The sequence below is a fragment of the Dipodomys merriami genome, unplaced genomic scaffold (assembly GCF_024711535.1).
Source record: "Dipodomys merriami isolate MVZ:Mamm:240054 unplaced genomic scaffold, mDipMer1.0.p SCAF_122, whole genome shotgun sequence".
NCBI lineage: Eukaryota > Metazoa > Chordata > Mammalia > Rodentia > Heteromyidae > Dipodomys > Dipodomys merriami.
In genome coordinates, this window is record NW_027202516.1 from 190,001 (window position 1) to 200,612 (window position 10,612).

Consider the following 10,612-nt stretch of genomic DNA (forward strand, 5'->3'; position numbering starts at 1 on the left):
CTGTCATGGGGCTGAAGCTCAGGGCCTGGATGCTGCTTCTGCCTTTCTTAAGCTCAAGACTAGCGCTCTAACACTTGAGCCACAGCTCTATTTCTGGTTTTTTTTTTTTTTTTTTTTTTTGAGTGGTTAACTGGAGATAAGAGTCTCACAGGACTTTTCTGGGCTGGTTTCAAATCATGATCCTCAGATTTCAGCGTCCTGAAAAGCGGTCTTGTTTTGAAATGCATACGTACATAATATATGATGCTGTTTTTAGAAGTATTAAATCCACCCATTGAATTTTTACAGGTGTGAGCCACCAGCACCTGGCTCAAATGATTGAATTTTTGTATCTAAGTGCAAGTCCTATGAATAGCTCCACTCTGGGTTGCTCACAATTTGGCCAGTGTTTCGCTGGAGAATAGCTTTTATGAAATTCTCCCTCCTCTTCCACTTCAAGGCAGCATGAAGTTGAAGAACACTGGATGAAGGGTGAGATGTGGGTTGATGAAGATTCTTGCCCTGTGTAAGCCAGCAGGACCTGCTTTACATACACCACACATAACGTGTGAAGAACAAAACCAGAACACGTGGTTCATTCGGGAGAGGACGGGTGGGGATAAGGTAGAGGGGAGAGAAACGACGGATCAAGATGCACGGGCCTCATGAAGTGACATGTTGAATGAAACCACTTTGTACAACTACTTGGAGAAAATAATAAAAAAAGAAAGAGAAAAAGGAAACAAACGAGTCATTAATGCGACTGAAGTTATGTAATTAAACCACAACTAAAATCTGAGTGTCTGAGACCATAAGAACCACTTTAAATATTTTATTGAATCTTGAGAGTGCATTTTTTGAGGAATTGAGAAATTTACTGCTTTTCCTGACTATTATGACTTCACAGAATATGAGTAAAAGGGCAAGAAATTTAAAATTATATAACTTAAAAATATTTTAGAAAGATATTGTATGGATTCCACTGAGCATCTTTCAACACACTATTGGTTTAGAGTATGTTGATCAGACACAAAGATGATAGCAAGATATGCACTTTAAATTACATTTTCCAGTAGTGTGGACATATTGGTTTCCAGTCATTTATGTTAAAGTATAAATGGAAATCATGGTTGAGGCATGTAATAGCATTTCATGACTCTTGTAACTAATGATGATAAATATTGCATGCAGAAATCTGTAAGTTACTTTGATATAGAAATGACACACTTTAGAGAATAAAATGAAGTATAGCATTTGTTGATTGAACAAGAAAATACAGGCAGCAAATGAGCACCACCACCTCCATTCTTCTGTAGAAGCTAATCACAGTGGTTTCATAAGGTAGAAACACCAGACAAGACGAGAGGGCGGCTGGCTCTGGACTAGTCAGCTGTTGGGTTGGAGGTTAGGGTTACGTTTGTCCAAAGAGAGTACATTCAGCAGGGATACACCAGCCAGTGCCCAGAGTGTGGAACTGAGCTCGGCTGTGGGCGAGAGTTCGCAGGTAGCCATCTTGTTTTGAAATGCATACATACATAATATATGACACTGTTTTTAGAAGTATTAAATCCACCCATTGATTTTTTTTTTGGTTGGTCGTGGCTTGAACTCTGGGCCTGGGCGCTGTCCCTCAGCTCTTCAGCTCAAGGTGAGCGCTCTACTGCTTGAGCCACAGCACCACTTCTGCTTTTCTGAGTGGTTTATTGGAGATAAGAGTTTCTTGGAATGTTTCTGTCTGTGCTGGCTTTGAACTGTGATCCTCAGATCTCAGCCTCCTGAGTAGCTAGGAGTACAGGCGTGAGCCACCAGCACCGGCCGCCATTGAATTTTTAAGTGGTTCAATTTTAAGGGGGCTTAAGAAGATGTTAATACTATGGAAGAAAAAAGAGAACAGATCTGGAATACAGTCCCATGGCTTTCAGCGTCTGATGTTATATTCTATATGTTTATTAGTGGAGATGGTAGGCTAAATTCAGGTGCACAAGCTTCATTCCAAATACAATATCAAGAGTTTTTTGATTTGAATTGTTTCTGACACATTAATCTATGATATGTTCTAAAATGAAATTTAAAGTAAAAGTCTGAGAAGCATAAAATATAAATAAGCAACGCAAAAGTAGTGTAATAAAGAAAAGCCATCCCCTCTGATTTAATCTAATGTGGCGGTGATTTTATAAAGCAAGCATGTTGAATTTCTAACAGGAATGAAAATGTATGAACAATGGTCTCTCCAGGCAGTGTGCTCTTGGTTCCCAGAGGTGATTTGTTTCTTTTCAGTAAAATAGATGTCTTCAGTGCTCTGAGAAATCAGTTCATCTCCAGAGAACACACAGCGTTCCGGGGCACTGCTTTCCAGTAGTGTAGAGTTATCATTAATAATCCAAAACCATAGACACTTGATGCAGAGAAATGCTGGGGCACCTACCACTTTCCCACGGCATTCTCTGGTCACCCACACCTATCAGTCATCACCACAAAGTCATAATTCAAATACCATATGCAAAAATGCTATCTCATTTCAGTTTTGTAGTAAGTAGTACTGAAAAAGAGCTCACTTGAAGGGCTGGATGGTTAGCATGGAAATCCTAACACTTTTTTCATTTTTAAAATGCTGATTTTTTAGTATGAAGACTATGATTTAAGTGTCATATTGCAAACAATCAGATTTGGAAAAGAAAAAAACAACCAAGCACACTATTGTAAATGTTCTTGTATTTCTCATGGAAAATTGATGAATCAATTGAAATCTCCAAAGTAAACTTGGATACAGTTGTCAAATTTCAGTGTGTTTGGAAATCAGAGGATATGAATGCTAAAGCTATGGCCCTAAAAGACAAGGCATAATACTCATGTTTGAAAAAGTGCAAAATAGAGGCTAGAGCCAGGCATCCATGGGCTACCTTGACTTCCCTTTTGCCCTCTTCCTCCTTTTTTAAAAATTTTATTGTCAAGGTGATGTACAGAGGGTTACAGTTACCTACGTAACTGCCTAACTCGGTACCCCTCCCTCATTTCCCTCCCTCTCCCCCCAACCCTCCCCAAGTTATACAGATCATTTCCAACATATTGTGAGTATGGCTGCTGCATTGGCTCCCCTTGTCCTTTGTCTCACCATTTTGCTGTTCCCCTTCCCTGCCCTAATTCAGATAAAGTATATACAATACCCAGGATACCAAAACTGAATATAGTGACAGCAGGGGATAAACCAAAGCAGGGAACACACAAAGAAAAAGAAATCACATAGTACATTAAGAACAACATGTCTTGAAGTTCATCTTATATATAATATGTAATATTATATAGAGAATAGCTATTGCGCTACTCTGCTTCCCTGCTAAGATTATCCTAGACAGATACTATTTATTACAAATAAGGGAAACCATGGGGCCTATGTTTTTTTGGGTCTGGTTTGCTTCACTTAATATGATTTTGTTCCAAGTCCTTCCATTTTCTAACAAATGTGTCCTCCTTCTTTCTTTGGATGGATGTCTTAAAAATTGTAACTTTAAGTCTGTTAATGAAGTAAATGATGAAAAATGAAGTATATAATATTTAAACTAAATCTTTTAATTAACCATTGCAATTTTCGGTTTTAAAGAACTAGCTTTTTCATAAAGACACGATTAACATGTAATGTGTAAGACGTAATGTGTGCTTCGTTTTCTGAAAGTACCTAGGGCCCAACAGCCCCTTAGGGTCTCATTACAATGAGCATTAACTCTGTGTGTTTCATACCTTCGGCAAATCATTCTTACTACCTCCACTTTGTTGGTTTGGATTCTAAATGTGTATGGCTTTAATGCATAAATACATCTTTCTGTGACTTCTGAAGACTTTCTTTTCATGTGTGTGCTTCTCTTCCTTTTTCCCTTTATCACAGGTTTGGTCTTGGGTTGTAAAGCTGTCTCGTGTTTTACGGCGCTATAAAGATTCTTGCACACTGATCGCAGAACCACAAAACCATCCATGGTTTTATCAGGTTGACTAATCTATAACCTTGTAGTTTATTGGGTGATAAAGCAGCATCAGGATGCTTGTGCTTGCAGCCTTTTATCTCAGGAAACTCTGGGCTGGTCATAGTAAGGTTCTAACTCAGTGATTTCTCTTTGGGAAATCCTTGTGGGTGTTTGCCGAGAGTCGCGGGGCACACACACAGCTCAGCATTTGTGGAACACTTGTGGGCCTTGCGTGTCAGGGCTCGAAGGAGCCGCGCTGGGAAGCAGCGGGGGCTGCAGTTCTGTAATCAGGCAGTGTGGGCTCCACCTCCACCAGGCCCGAGGGAGTGGACAGGGGACAGGTCTGCAGGCCGGCTAGGATGGCCCTTTAAGTATTCATGTGTGTTTTTAGCGAAGTGAATGTTAACAGTCCGAGAATCGGCAGGGCTGAGCGGGGAGAGGACAGCTGCCCGCGCAGCCCTCTCTTCTGGCTGATGGGACAGAAGGTGCACTTAGATAACGGCTATTTTGATTAATTCCGTTTTCTCATAGGAAGCATTGACGAAGCCTGTCTCACTGGGCCTGGGCGCTGTCCTCGGCTCTTCAGCTCAAGGCCAGCGCTCGACCGCGTGAGCCACAGCGCCACCTCCGGTTTTCCAGTGGTTAATTGGAGATAAGAGTCTCACGGGCTTTTCTGCCCAGGCTGGCTTTGAACCACAATCCTCAGATCTCAGCCTCCTGAGTGGCTAGGATGACAGGTGTGAGCCACCGCACCTGGCTCATGTTTTAATTTTTGTTCTGGGGTTGAATTGGAAATCTTTAAACACTAACACTAACAACTGTCAAGGGCTGGGAAGGTGGCTCAGTGGTAGAGTGCTTGTCTACCATGCATGAAGCCCTGGGCTTGATTCCTCAGCACCACACAAACAGAAAAAGCCAGAAGTGGTGCTATGGCTCGAGTGGTAGAGTGCTAGCCTTGAGTAAAAGAAGCTCAGGGACAGCACCCAGGCCCTGAGTTCAAGCCCCAGGACTGGCTAAAAAAAAAAAAAAACACAAAAAACCCCAAAATAACAAAAAACAAACAAAAAACTCCCCTCAAGTATCCAGCAGGAAGGACCAAGATTGCACCAGGTTGAGTTTTCCTCTTTTGAGAAATTTTTAAACATTCATAATTTGCACACAACAACTTAATTTGTTGTCAGGAAAGTCATATATAGTGTCTTACTGGTTGATGTAATACAGCTGAAATGGAACTAAGTGCAAATCTAAACTTAGAAAATCTACAACCTTTCATCTCCCATGTATTGATTAGAAATTCCTCTAAGCAGAAATTAGAGTTATCTACTTCATCAATAGAAAACTTGTTCTTTGAGGCAGTAGAGTACAACAGTATGTCAGGGAAACACAGTATTAGTGTAACAGACAAAAAATGAGATCTTGGGTCTCATTCATCTGTAAACTACAACAAGTTCAAAAACATTTTTGCACTGTTTAAGACTTTAAAATTTGATTAAAGAAAGAATAGTCATAAAAAGTCATCCAAAAAAAGCTATCCTAAAATATAGGATATTATATTCTTAGACTGTCTTTGATGTCCCTGGTAGGCCTTTCAAGGTCTTCTGATAAATCATGAATTTTTAAAAAACATTGGTTTATATCAGTTACACTAGTGGGAAGATTTCAATGTTACATCTCCATACAGCTAGCCTGGATTTTAAAAATAGTATGTGTGTGATGTATCTATCTATCTATCTATCTATCTATCTATCATCTATCTATCTATCTATCTATCTATCTATCATCTATCTATCTATGTGTAATCTATCTTCTATCTATTTTAATCTATCACCCACCCATTCTCCTATCTATTCATCTAAATATCTAAAACTTACTTCTCTTTTTCAAGGTAATAAAGACATTTGCTGTATTTTGACAAATATTTTGCAGTGCTCCCATGCATACTTAAGTTCTTAAATGCTTTTCTTTTTCTTGCAACAGTAGGACCTAGTTATTTTTTCTGATGAGGCATCAGCATTTTGAATGTAGCTGTTTCCCGCTTGATTAGTGTGGTAGTCCTGTGACTGGCGTGCGTGCGTGCATTTGTGTGTGTGTGCATGTGTGCGCATGTGTGTGTCTGCTCCTATGTCCCGTGTACATCATGATACGACTTTGTGTCACCTGCCCACTTCCAGATCATCACCATTTGATCTCTGTTGTAATCCGTTAGAGTTAGTCTTTTGGTCCAATAATCTTGTTACTTTACTTTCTTTACAAGTATCTTGTTTTGGGCTGGGAAGGTGGCTCAGTGGTAGAGCGTTTGCCTTGCATGCATGAGGCCCTGGGTTCGATTCCTCAGTACCACATAAGCAAAAAGAAAAAAGCTGGAAGTGGGGCTGTGGCTCAAGTGGTAGAGCACTAGCCTTGAGCTGAAGAGCTGAGGGCAGCGCCCAGGCTGAGAGTTCAGGCCCCACAACCAGACAAAAAAAAACCCCAAAAAACAAAAACAAAAACAAGTATCTTGTTTCTTCCATAAGAATTTAAAGCCCGCATTTATTTCTATGAAATGCTCCTTTGGATTTTTCTATTATATAGGCTTCTAAGTATCTTTTCTTGTAACATTGAGGATTGAACCCAGGGCCCACGCACAAGAAGCTTCATGACTGCATTTCGTACCCAGCCTTCTCTTGAGATTTTTTTTTTATTAAAATTACTTTTATTTTTACAAATATTGTGTCTATTTAATGAATCTTCTGTGTCTATATTTCAGTATCTTATTCAGAAACCTTACACTTTCAGTTAGATTTTTATCCTGTTTCATGTTTTTCAAATCCCTAATTTACCAGCTTTTTTGTTGATGGTATATTAAATACAATTCATGCTTCTGTTTTCAGGATTATCCCTTAGATGTCAGCTCATCAGTTCTGACAAGTTGTACATCACCCCTGAGTGTCGTAATGACAGATTGGAGCTTTTTTCCATTTGGTTCCAAAATTTATAATAATCTCAAACTCTCACGTTCATGTTTACCACAACTCCAATTTTAGGTTTAATAAATTTCTATCATCTTAATTATAAAACATAAAATTTAATGCAAGTTGTATCTTGATAGTCAGCAGACAGTGGGCGTTAATATACGAGGACTTCTGGAATCAGTGGGCACATCCAGAGATGTCAGGGTGGCCATGCAGTCAGTCAGGGTGGCCGTGCAGTCAGTCAGGGTGGCCGTGGCCATGCAGTCAGTCAGGGTGGCCGTGCAGTCAGGGTGGCCATGCAGTCAGTCAGGGTGGCCGTGCAGTCAGGGTGGCCGTGGCCGTGCAGTCAGGGTGGCCGTGGCCATGCAGTCAGTCAGGGTGGCCATGCAGTCAGTCAGGGTGGCCGTGCAGTCAGGGTGGCCGTGGCCATGCAGTCAGTCAGGGTGGCCATGCAGTCAGTCAGGGTGGCCATGCAGTCAGTCAGGGTGGCCATGCAGTCAGTCAGGGTGGCCGTGGCCATGCAGTCAGTCAGGGTGGCCGTGCAGTCAGGGTGGCCATGCAGTCAGTCAGGGTGGCCGTGCAGTCAGTCAGGGTGGCCGTGCAGTCAGGGTGGCCATGCAGTCAGTCAGGGTGGCCATACAGTCAGTCAAGGTGGCCATGCAGTCAGTCAGGGTGGCCGTGGCCGTGCAGTCAGTCAGGGTGGCTGTGCAGTCAGGGTGGCCGTGGCCGTGCAGTCAGGGTGGCCGTGGCCATGCAGTCAGTCAGGGTGGCCATGCAGTCAGTCAGGGTGGCCGTGCAGTCAGTCAGGGTGGCCGTGCAGTCAGTCAGGGTGGCCGTGCAGTCAGTCAGGGTGGCCGTGGCCGTGCAGTCAGGGCTCTGTCTTCTAAACTCCTTCTCATCCAGGAAATCAACTTTCCAGTCAAGAGCTAAAGCACCTGCTTTGGGTCACAGAGGAATAATTTTCTACCTAGTTTGGGCCACAAGATAATTCAGAATAAAGATTCCAAGTTGTAGACTCCCAGGGGTTATGTAAACATAGTGGGGCAATTTCCCATGCAATGATTCTGGTTACTCACCATCTCCACAGCCCATTTAAACTCGTGTTTGTGGAGAATACACTGTGAACCAACTCGTGCTATGTACAAAGAGAGAGAGCCAAGGTAAGTTACTCCATGTATATCTCTAGGTATTGTGGCTAACAGGGGACAGACACGTAGCACGTTAAATGAAACAAGATTTCACTGACAGAAACAAGTGCTGAGATCTGTCATCACAGGAGCACCTTCCTCAGAGTTTCCAGAAAAGAGGAGCTTCAGGGGTGTGTAGTGACTAACAGGAAATGTGGAGAAATGTACTTCAGGCGTAAGAAGACACAGGCTCATGGCTCATTGGAGTACAAAAGAACAAAGTAACAGAACATGACTTTTTAGCGACAGAGGCGGCTGGACTGGGAAGGGACGGCCAGGCTGGTTCAGGCTGTCAGGTGGAGTCTGGGCCCTGGTGTCCTCTGTCAGGACGGCCAGGCTGGTTCAGGCTGTCAGGTGGAGTCTGGGCCCTCACCCCTCTGTCAGGACGGCCAGGCTGGTTCAGGCTGTCAGGCGGATCCTCATGATGTTGGGAGGATCATGACTGCGGCAGGATGGCAGATGAGTTACTCAGAGTTGGCAAAAAGTGAGTTGTAAGGTGCTGCATTTGTTTGCACAACTGCGCAGAGCGCATGCTGGCAGGAAGGCTCTTGATGAGACCCGGCTTCCGATGTGGGGTCTGTGCACCCTCCTGGAGAATTCTGGAGCAGGCAGTAAAACTCAATGTCTGAAGTGTTCATTAGCCACCAGAGCTGTCGCAGGTACTTTTGAGTTACGTGTTTCTCATGACCGTCAGCGCTGTGGAGTTCGGCCCTGGGAGTGGACGCCCTGACAGCGCACCCCCCTCTTCTCCTCTTCGTCCGCCCCCCTTGGCCGCAGCTCTTTTGAATGCCGCTTCCTGGTGTTTAATTTGGCTGGATGCTGGTTTTGGCTTTCTAGGGAATTACATGACTTGAGATCTCCCTTGACGCTACCGCACCTCGGCTAATACGTTGTACACACACGGCTGCCACATGTGAGGAACACGGGTCCTTTGTCTCTCTGGCGTGACTGACTTCACTTAATTTTTTTTTTTTTTGCAACTCTTTCCATTTCTTCACCATAGCCAAGGTATAGAATCAGCTCAGAAAGCCCTGGGACGTGGATCACAAAAATGTGGTATAGACACAATGGATTTTACCCATCTTTTGCGCTGGAAAATGCTACATATCGCCCCACGTTTTATGTTGTGGCATGTTGTGTACAGTTGTTCGCAACATCCTCAGTTGGACGCTAGCTCGCACCCTTGCCCTGCACGCAGAGCATCAAGAGCAGCCGTCCAGCCTCCTGCCTCTGCCCCGTGAGCAGCCGTCCAGCGGCCTCGCCTCCTGCCTCTGCCCCGTGAGCAGCCGTCCAGCCTCCTGCCTCTGCCCCGTGAGCAGCCGTCCAGCGGCCTCGCCTCCTGCCTCTGCCCTGTGAGCAGCCGTCCAGCCTCCTGCCTCTGCCCCGTGAGCAGCCGTCCAGCGGCCTCGCCTCCTGCCTCTGCCCTGTGAGCAGCAGTCCAGCCTCCTGCCTCTGCCCCGTGAGCAGCCGTCCAGCGGCCTCGCCTCCTGCCTCTGCCCCGTGAGCAGCCGTCCAGCCTCCTGCCTCTGCCCCGTGAGCAGCCGTCCAGCGGCCGCGTGCCTCCTGCCTCTGCCCCGTGAGCCGGCTTTGCCTGCGGCCTCGCCTCCTGCCGGGTTCTCCCCAGACACAGGTTCCTGCCTGTGCACGTACTTAAGTTCTCACCTGCTTCTGAGCTTGAGGGAATCGCAGTTCCGGGAGCCGGGAGGTTTGGGTGTGGACACCGCGCTGCATGTGTGCATTTACAAACACGCGGCGAGTTCCATCTCTGCGCCTCGCTCTCCTCCGCTTAGTTCAGTGAACTTTCTGGCTCACGCCTCCTGGAGCGTCCCGGGGGACTGAGAGGGGAGGTCTGCGTCAGTAATGCCCAGTGTCCACACCCCACCCCGCCTCTGACCCCAGGCCCCCTCCTGTGCCGGCCTCTGACCCCAGGCCCCCTCCTGTGCCGGCCTCTGACCCCAGGCCCCCTCCTGTGCCGGCCTCTGACCCCAGGCCCCCTCCTGTGCCGGCCTCTGACCTCCGGGCAGTGTGGACGCAGCACGGCCCTGTCCTGCCCGTGCCGTCAGGTCTCCCCGACAGTGGAGGAAGCCGAGGGTTAGGGGCGCTGCGGCCCTTAGCGTCTCGCAGCAGGAAGGGTGGGGCTGAGTTCAGGTCCTTCAGGCTGTGTGTCCCTCTGTCCTCCTCCAGAGCGGGGCGTCGGCCGAGTTCATTCAGAGCCTGGTGCGGACGGTTTCACGGGTGGTGTGGAGGGTCACGTGAGACCTGGGAGCTGCGTCTCCCTGGAAACGACCCACTCAGTGGGAAAGCCCCGGGTCTCAGAACGCGACCGTATTTGGAAACCTGAGGGGTTTTTCAGACAATATAAATTGAAATCCTTAAAACCAAATTAAAATGAGATTAGAAAATTTAGGCACACAGACTTACACAGGAACAGGGGGAGCTGTGAAGACGCGTCGGCTCTGGCATCTCTGAGGGGACCAGGGCAGAGTCCCGGAAGGCCCAGGCCCAGGGCAGGGCAACTGCTCCTTCCCGCCCCCCCAAG

At 46.0% G+C, this 10,612-nt stretch overlaps 2 long non-coding RNA genes across 3 annotated transcripts in view; one reads left to right on the forward strand and one right to left on the reverse strand.

Annotated features, from left to right (window-relative positions):
* The window catches only part of LOC138823704 (uncharacterized), a 6,546-nt gene extending 5,790 nt beyond the window's left edge, over positions 1 to 756 (forward strand). For both annotated transcript variants that reach the window (XR_011370883.1, XR_011370882.1), the window contains one exon: positions 289 to 756. This is a non-coding gene — a long non-coding RNA (uncharacterized lncRNA). The remainder of the gene's footprint in view (positions 1 to 288) is intronic.
* The window catches only part of LOC138823705 (uncharacterized), a 15,577-nt gene extending 5,173 nt beyond the window's left edge, over positions 1 to 10,404 (reverse strand). Inside the window, exons 1-2 of the long non-coding RNA XR_011370884.1 lie at positions 10,088 to 10,404; positions 9,736 to 9,908 (exon numbers count right to left, since the gene is read on the reverse strand). This is a non-coding gene — a long non-coding RNA (uncharacterized lncRNA). The remainder of the gene's footprint in view (positions 1 to 9,735; positions 9,909 to 10,087) is intronic.
* Positions 10,405 to 10,612: the final 208 nt, after the last annotated feature.